We start from the raw sequence: 9,639 nt of genomic DNA on the forward strand, positions 1-9,639 counted from the left end.
TTACTTAAACCAGATCTAAAAAACAAAATCAGACTTAAAAACAACCATGAAGAAGGAAATTAAATAAGGTAACTGGTTACAGCTAAGTCTACAAAAAAACTCAGATCTGAAAACAAAACAAAATCATAACAGTAACTGGTTACTTAGACAAATTTAGAAGAAAAAAAAACCATATTTGTAACAGAAAACCAGATCTGAAAAGAAAAGAAAAAACAGATCTAAAACAACAAAGAAGACATAGAAGAACGTAAAGAAGAAGAAGAAGAAGAACGCGAAAACGAAGAAGAATGCGAAGAGGAATACGAATCGGAGATGGCGTCGACGGTGACCGAAGATACGTCGTCCATTTGCCGGTGTGAGATAGCTCCTATTGTTGTGAGAGAAAATGGTTGGCTACCATTGTTGTGAGAAAAAATGGAGAGAGTAAATGAGGAATACGTGAGGGATGGAGAGAAAGAAGAGAGATGGAGAGAAGGAAAGTAAGAGAGAGAGAGTGTATTTTTTTTATGGTATTTTGTTCATAGTATTTTGTGGGATTCCCATATTAATTTTTTTTTTTTTTGTTGAAATTATCATATTTTGTGGCATAACTTTAATGCCCATAAATATAGAAAGTAGTTTATTTTTTCCCATATTTTTGTAAAGTTCCCTTTTCTTAATTTGCATAGCAAAATTTATTAAAGAAAAAAATAAAGTATGAGAAACACAATTGCTAACTAACTAAATATAATGAACTTAATTAAGAGTAAAAGTATAACATAAACCAATTTTTATAAAAAAAAAATGAAAAACTAAATTCATAAAAGTAAAAATTGTCATAAAAAATCATAATTTTGTAAATTTTATTAAAAAAACTCATATAAAATGTAATTTCCTCAATATTTTATTATTTTTGTGATCATAAACATAATATTTCCTCGCAATGAAGAAAAATAAAAATAAAAATAAAAATGTAAGGTTTTATTTTAATTTGGAAGGTAAACATAACTCTATTTAGAATATTTATAACTCCCTTTCAGAAAAAAAAAAAAAAACTAAAACAAAATAAAATTTAAAAAAAAATACATAAATCATTTAGACACCATAACAATTAAATTTTTCATTTAGTCGTAATTCTTATATTCATCATATTATTGTTATTATTACTAAATTTGATAGGATTTGATGATAATGTTCATTTTTATTTTAGTTTTTACCGTATTCTACGCATATTGATGATAACTTTGGTGTTATAATAATTTAAAAAAAGAAAAAGAAATGGACATTATTAGTTTCGGTCATTGAACCTCGTCCAAAACTACAAAGTATCAAACTTTAACAAATTTAAAATTTATATAAAATCAAACAACTATAGAGACTATCAAAGACAACATATATTTATACACAGCAACACTCATTTTATGTTTTATTTTAGATTCCATAAGTATAAAAAAAATTAATATTTAAAATTAGAGCATAATCTTTAGAAGTAGATACTCTTGAGGTATATTTCCTCAAATTTTTAAAATTTTAGCAAATCAAACATTATGTAACATTAACCGAAGGTGTTAAAACAAATAAAAAAGGCAAATTCTCGAGTGCACCCCTAGTGTTTTTGTCTCGGGTAGTATTTTTGGCGAATTTCTTTTTTATGACCGTATACATTGTGGTTATTTAAAGCATCCTGCAAATTTTTGAAAAATTCTGAATAATTTACAGTATCGAAAATAAGGTTCAAACATGTTACATTTCACTCGCATAAAAAAATTAATCACGCGTGCAACAACCTGTTTTGAACCTAGTTTTCGGAACTGTCAATTATTCGAAATTTTATGAAAATTTGCAGGATGCTCTAAATAACTACAATGTACACGGACATAAAAAAAAATTCGCTGAAAATACTTTTTGAACCAAAAACACCAGGTGGTGTATCGATGTGCCCCTTTTTAGGGGGTGCACCCAAGAATTCCCCTATAAAAAAATAGATGCTTTTAACATAATTTGATTTCACAGACACGTCTTTGGGATTAGGGATGAAAATGTTACCTGAAAACCTGTTTATTTATGGATATCCTTGTAAAATGCCCTAGTCTACTATTACTTGCAAAAAAATTGTAACGTCTTGGAAAGCTAAGATCATTACACCGTGTATTTTAAATAGTGTTGGGCTTGATAATCAAGTTATTTGGACATAAACGTGTAACTAGAAGTAATTAACGGATTAAGGTTTAAATTTTTTGTCAAAGGAATATTTACTTTCATAAAAGTGTAAGTTCAAACATGAGATCCCAAAATAAACACTTAAAAAGTCTTTTACAATTCAAAATGGTGGTTACAACACAAGCCGGCCTAAGCAGCAAAATTAGGGTTTAACCCTAGTTCCTCTGTGAATCCTCGGCCGTGGTGATTGAGCAAGCTGGATATGTACACGCCGCCACCAAAGCTCTCCAACTCATGGCTAGTCCAACTTCCCTTTTGCCTTACCTGCACTATATAGCACCCGTGAGTCAAGGCTCAACAAGAAAACTTAAACATGCTCATAAGCAATTAATAACATATTACAAAATCATAATTAGCATGCCTAACAATAAGAACCATACTCATGCATGCATTCAATCCAGATAAGTGACTATAGAGTCACACCAGGGCCCATTGCCCTAGGATAAGTGAATGTAGAGTGACCCTGGGGCCCATTGCCCTATCCTCTATATAACTAGCCTTAGAGCTAGCCAAGTGTATCTGGCGCTTTATTTTCTAAGCAACCATAGGGTCGATCAAGCGTATACCACGTTCTTGGATAGGCCTAACCATATCGGCCAATGCTCAGTGTGCTATTGTTGCCCTTGACTTATAAGTCAAGCCTTCCAGTTAGCACTCAGTGTGCTATTGTTGCCCTTGACTTATAAACCAAGTCTTTCAATAAGATAATACAAACAAGCATAAATCATTTAACAATTATCCAGATACAAAGCACTCAAGCATGCTTAATCAAGTAATTACAAGAATAATCATGCTCATTCACAGGGGCCCGAGCCCTAACCATAACCCAGGGTGCAGTTTTCTTACCTCTGGTCCAAGCATTGGATGAATAAAAACGACCATCGAGCACGATCCTGTCCCGAGCATAGCGGTAACCTAGTCACAACCATAAATAATATCCTCATTATGATTCAGTCCCATAAACAAGATCCGGGACCAATCCCGTACCCTCAGAACCTCCAATTCCACCCAACGGGGTGGTGGAATCGTCCCCCGAGCCCCTAAGTTCTTCCCAAGCTCTAAAACTGAGGCTTGTGGAAATTGACATAAGGCAGTGCGCCCAAAGCAAGGGCAGGGGATCCCAAACAAGTTAGAGAGTTCCTAGGAACTCCTCTGCATAGCGCAGGGGCACCCAGAATAAGGGCAGGGGTGCCCAAGCAAGTCAGAGAGCCCCCAAAGCACCTAGGGCAGGGGCGCCACCTCGCAAACCCAGAATTTATGGGTTTCCACCTGCATTTTCTCCGAGCTCAACTCATCAAAAATCACTCCAAGTGCCATCCCCATCCAGAAATGAGTCCGAAAATCAACATAATACAACTTAAGCAACACGGTAACACCAAAAACTCACCCAAACCCTTACTAAAACTCAAAACCCAAATCTTGAGCTTCAAAGCTCAAGAACACCTCAAGAACACAAAGAACTCAAGAATGGTTGGACAATTTCTTACCTCAATTGCCAAAAAAAAAAAGAATTTCCAAGGAAAAAGAGGGCTCAGCCAGCTTCAATCTTTGCTTCCCTAACCCTGAATTCTCCCATTCCAATCTCCAAATTCCAAATGAGAGCTCAAGTTGTTCCTTAGCTCCAAAACCCTTCCAAGAAGGTCATAGAGAGAGAGAGAGAGAGAGAGAGAGAGAGGGCTCAGACTTTGGCTAACATGACTCAGCCCAAGGGTCAAAATGACCAATTTACCCTCACCCAAGCCAATGCCCCTTTTACCAAACCAAGGGCATTTTGGTCTTTTTCCACCATTCCCCATTAATCATCAGCTAACATCATATTTCCCAATTAATTCCAATATTTCCAAATGATCACCAAACAATTCCCATTACCGGATAAACCCTGGTAATGTACTAAATTACCAAAATACCCCTAGGCACACCCCCGAGCTGAGTATTTATAGTTGTGACCTTTCCATTAACTTGCTCACTAGGATCATCTCGTACCGATTAACTCAAATATATCCACATAATAATGTGGTTTCAATTACAAATCACATATATTTACAAATATACCATCAACGGGTCAAAATTACGAAAATATCATTCTAATAAGAAACGTGCCCACATGCATGTTTAATACAATTAAACATGCATAAATAGTCATATCATAATATAACTCATGTAATTCACATAACCATACATATATAATCACAAAATACACATGATATTCATTTATGCCCTCCCGACACACTAATCAAGGCACTAAGCATGATTAACAAATTTGGGATGTTACAATACTTATTTAGAAAAATATCACAACCATTCAAAAGTTTCAGCGGGGCCTTATTAAAACATCAATATGAGCCCATTTGTTTAAATCAAAATATAAAGTCTTTCATGCAATTTTAAAAAATATAAAAAAATAGCAAAGGTCCCACTAAAATATAATTAAACATAATGAAACTTAAAAAATGTCTATAGGCGTTTCTAGATCGCTTTTCGTCCATTCGCACCCCATGACATACATACTTTGACTATAGAACTCCCCAGATCACCATGTGTGCCAAACAGAAAACCTATCGCCTACTTGAAAGGAGTAAAGTAAGGGAGAGAGCTAAAAGTCCAATAAAGAAGTACAAACAAGAACAATAATTCACATAAGTGCAATACAAAGTTATTCTCAACATACATAATCTTAAAATGACATATTATAGACATTTCATAATCTCATACACTTTATCTGCAAATTCATCATAACAAATAAATCAAACTGTTGACTCACGATTTAGCCAACTGACACAGAGTCAAAATATGAACGATATGGACAAATGTAAAGAGAATAATGTAATGACGAAAGTAAAGAAAACACAGTAATATATAGTGGTTCGGCCCCAGGATCTGGTAATGACCTACGTCCACTCAGAATTATATTGATATGAAATCAGAAATGTGATCAGAGAACTTGGGTTCAATGAGTTTCAACACTTCTCCCAAAACAATACAAATTTCCTAGAAGAAATTCTATATCTCTATGATTCAGTTGCCAAAAGTCCCTTCCCTTGAGCTATATCTTGCTATTTATAGGCTCATGGAGGGTTACAAAATATTGTTACAGATATTATCCCCTGAATAATGGGATATCCAGAAGATTGCGTGAGATAAATTCGGGATTCACAAAGATCTTCCCATAAATGTTGCCTTGCCAGCGGAACCACCGACCAGACTGGTCGTGGGAAAAACAGGCTTGTACTGCTTCTGCTGTTTCTCTTGGTCGATACTCTAGCAAACGCCGTCCAGGTATCAGCCACGTGTCAAGTGATTATCCGCCACGTCACAAATGCTAATTTATTGGATAACATTTGCCCCCCAAAGTTTATTTACTATGAACTGTAAATAAACTTTGAACGAGCGACTCTTTGGTAACCCCTCCTGACGTGTCAGAACCCTTCGTGTGTTCTTGAAAAAAGTAACCCACTCCTGTCTAATCATGACTTTTCAGTTCCCCAGAAACAATTTCGACGGCCATCACGTTCCCCCATACTTCGAAAAAGGAAAACTAATGATTACGCCTTTTTAATATCAGAGACAAACTTATATAAGACCACCAGATTCATTTCTTTTCTTTTCACGCACGCCATTATTCTGCCAAAAAACCCTAAAAACCAGAGCTTTACCTTCTCCGGCGAACGTTCTCTTGTGCTTTCAAGACTCATACGGTGGGCTCCTTGATTTCCGAAGTCCTTTCTTCCACCTTCACGACCATTTTCCCTGGTAAGCTACTGAAACCCCATGCTTCTAATTTCTTGTGTTGCATGCTCTTTAATGGTGTACTGTCTAAGTCCCTTGGCTTCTGGTTCTTAGGCGCTTGTAGATAGAATGTTTTTGTAGGCAGAGTAGGCTTATGTTTTAGTTTAGAACTCAGGATCATGCTTTTTAGGACGTAAAACCGAAGTAACATTTCGATTTTTAAGCCGGTTGAAAAATAATTTTTCCCGCCCTAAGGGGAGTTAAAATAAAAAAAAAATACTTTTTCAGGAAAACTTTTCACGTTCTCCCTTTGATCCATTTTTCAAACTGTTCGCGTAGAAAGATTTAGTTTCTTTGTTAGAATGCTGTTGTATAAAGGCTTGTCTTTTATACTCGACCAGTGATATTCTAAAAGCCTTCTAGAATCCTTTAACCTCACCTTCCCATTCTTCTGTTTACAGACTTTAATGCCAGATTTGTGGGGAGGTGAGAGACCCATCGACGACGACCTCCTCGCCCAGCTGCTCGAGGGAGAAGAACAACCAACCGATCGTATTCACCAGATACCTTTCTCGCGAGTCTCTTCCAGACTACATCCTTCTCCTCCCATGGCCCGTTCAAAGTCTTCAGGCAAGAAAAGGCCCGAGTCTGAAAGTAACCCTACTTCTCCTACCCAGCCTGGCTCGCAGGCTGGGGTTCCCTCGACCAGTGGTCGAGAAAGTCTTATTCTTGACCCTAATATCCAAACTAGGGCTCGTCCTCGTCATCGGAACCCGCCTGATGTCGAGTGGTACACCTCCCCAGCTAGTTCGGTGACCCTTCGAATGGTTGCCAACTACTTCAGAAAATTCCCCCTCACGGGGGTAACCATTACACGTCCTTCTGCGGACCAGAGAGCTAACCGCCCAGGAGGGGCGAACAGCGCCTGGTCCCGATACCACATTGAGGCGGGAGCTTATCTTCCCCTTCATCCGTTTTTTGTGGGGGTGGCCAACTACTTTGGTGTCGCCCCTTTTCAAATAACTCCCAATGGATATAGGATGCTGGCCGCGCTCTATATCCTCTACAAACTCAACAAATGGCCAGAACCTTCACCTCATGAGGTCAACTACCTCTTTGATCTCAAGTCCAATCCTCAGCACAACGGGACTAGCTTTTTTCACTTCTGTCACCAGGAAACCGGCCGGACGTTCTTGAGTGGCACTACCCATATCTTGAACGTGGGTCATTACAATAAGGAGTACTTCTTTACTCCGGACATAGCCAGTAACAACTTGGCCTTCGCGAGAGGAGGTAAGAGCTTATCTTTCGCTGGTCGATACTTTTCCCCAAAGTATACTCTTTCATTTTTTCTCAAACTTGACCTGTTTTTCAGGCCCTTGGTTACGTCCGACTCCAACACCAGACATGGTGTTGAGGTCCAATGCTCTGGCCAGGATGTTTGACGCAGCGAAAAGCGTCAAGGCCCTGATCATTGAAAAGAACTTGAGGTCGTCTGGCCTCCTGGCTCCTCTCCATGAAAATAGAGGGTCCGCGGTGGACGAAGCCACTGCCGAGGGGGTTCCCGAGCAGCAACCTCCTGTGCCTTCTTCCAGGAGGAGGCCAACAGGAGTTACGATCAGGGAACCCACGGGTAGCCCTTCTGCCGAAAGGCTTTCTGCTCCCCAAGGCAAGGGTAAAGAAAAGGCCACAGAGCCTGTTGTTGACTTGGGAGAGTCCTCTGATGACAATGGTAATGTTATTTCGCTTTTAAATGGTTTGCCAATTCCCTGTCATATGTTTGACGGGGACGGTAACTTTACATATGCTCCAAATTTAGGGTCAGACTTCTTCATGCCAGAAAATGAGTTTATGATTAATAGAGTCAATAATGTAACGACCAGTAGTTGTAGCTCGGGTATTTACTTTACTATCTTCTTTCTGTTGTATTACTTACTTTCACCTTTCTCTTTCCTTATTAGCCCCTTGCGTTTACCTTCATGCAGATATGTCGACTCCCAACATCTTCGACATGTACCAGGCCGAGGAAGAAGAAGAAGTCCCCCAACTCTCACGGAGATCGAAAAAGAGGGCTGGTGAATCCAGTCGGGGCCCTTCGGCCAAAAAGAGTCGACCAGAAGACCCTCCTCAGGGCACATCAACTGGGAAAAATCCTGCGCCAACTCGGCGAACTCCTACCCCTCCTCCTGCTCCTTCTGAACAGCAAAATACTCCTGTTCAGTCCAATCCTCCAGCTGCGCCTGCTAGGGAGCATCTTTCTCGTGAAGAGGCCCATGGGGCTAGACTCGTGAGCCGTGCCATCAGATCTGCCAAGGACCGTCTTGACCGCATAGGCAAAGGCGAGCATATTGGGACCGCCGTGATCCAAGCTGAAGAGTTACCGGTCGACCAGATCCTGAACAGGGCTCTGAACGAAATCTCCAGCGTAAGTGTTTCTTTATTCTTCAAGTCTTGTAGTTTTTTAAACCTTGTGATAAGTCCTAACTCCTTTTTCTTTGTGCACAGGCCTTGCTTTTTGCCACTACTGCTCGTACCCGAGCTCAGGTTCTTGTCGAGCAGGTAGAGGCAAAAGCTATCGAGAAATATCAGGTGAAGGCGGCCGAGGAGCTTTCGGCTGCTGAGGCCAGGCATGCTACGGAGTTGGAAGCAATGGTCCGAGAGAGGGATGCAGCGGTGACCAAACTGTCCGCAGTTGAAGCTGTAAAAGATGCAGCGGTTAAGCTGAGGGAAGAGTATCGGTCGTACAACAAAACTCATCTCCGCGAAATCAAGCATCTGGATGGGGTAGTCAAGACCAAGGACAAGACTATTGCTACTCTCGAGAGCAAGGTGCAGCAGTTGGAGCTCGACAACTCCAAGAATCTGGAAAAATACAAAAGGACAACACTCTGATGTTTCTATAACTTCTGGAAACACAATCAGGGTGCTGACTTTAGCTACCTTTCAGAGGAAGTCAGAGCTGCAGAGTTGGCCTGGTGCGCTGCCCAACTGGCCGAAGAGGAGGCAAGAGCTGCGACTCCTGCAACTCCAAGCGCCGTTGGTTTGGAAGAGGAAACTATCGAGGAAGCGACCGACCCGAATGCTGCCCAGGATCCTCCTGCCCCTCATGCTTCTTAATCTTTATTAACTATTTTCCTTTCTTTTTGAACACACGACCCACGGGTCGTGATGTAAAGACAATAGTTTTCTTTTTAAACTTTGCTGCACGGGCAGTAAATCTTTTTTGTTTGAACAGTTACATCCAAGCAGCAATGCTTGAGGTGTAAAAGCTTAACTCCTGGTGCTATAATATTTTTACTTATTATAACATTTTTCCGTATGACCGAACTTAGCATAGTACTTTGGCATAGTTTTAATCAAAACGTAAATTTTGAAAAATACTCTAAGTACTGTAGTATGCTTTCACTTATTTTGTTCATGTGTTTACATACCTTGCGAGTATGCTTTGCTATCGTTGTGCCTTATATTCCCCCCAAGTGATCGAGGAGCTTTAGGTCCTTGGTCACTTGCCTTGACCATAACTTGTTCGAACGCTCCTGTTCGTAATCAAACTTATACTTGTAATACAGCAAAACAACACACGTAATGAACAAATACTTGTAAATATAAGTTCACAAAGGTTGGCAAGAATGAATGGCTGAGCACAGTCCCTTATAATCTCGTATTAAAAATGGACTAAACATGTCTTTACGAGTGATTCTGAAATAGAATCTT

This window comes from Humulus lupulus, chromosome 1, assembly GCF_963169125.1.
Source record: "Humulus lupulus chromosome 1, drHumLupu1.1, whole genome shotgun sequence".
Classification (NCBI taxonomy): Eukaryota; Viridiplantae; Streptophyta; class Magnoliopsida; order Rosales; family Cannabaceae; genus Humulus; species Humulus lupulus.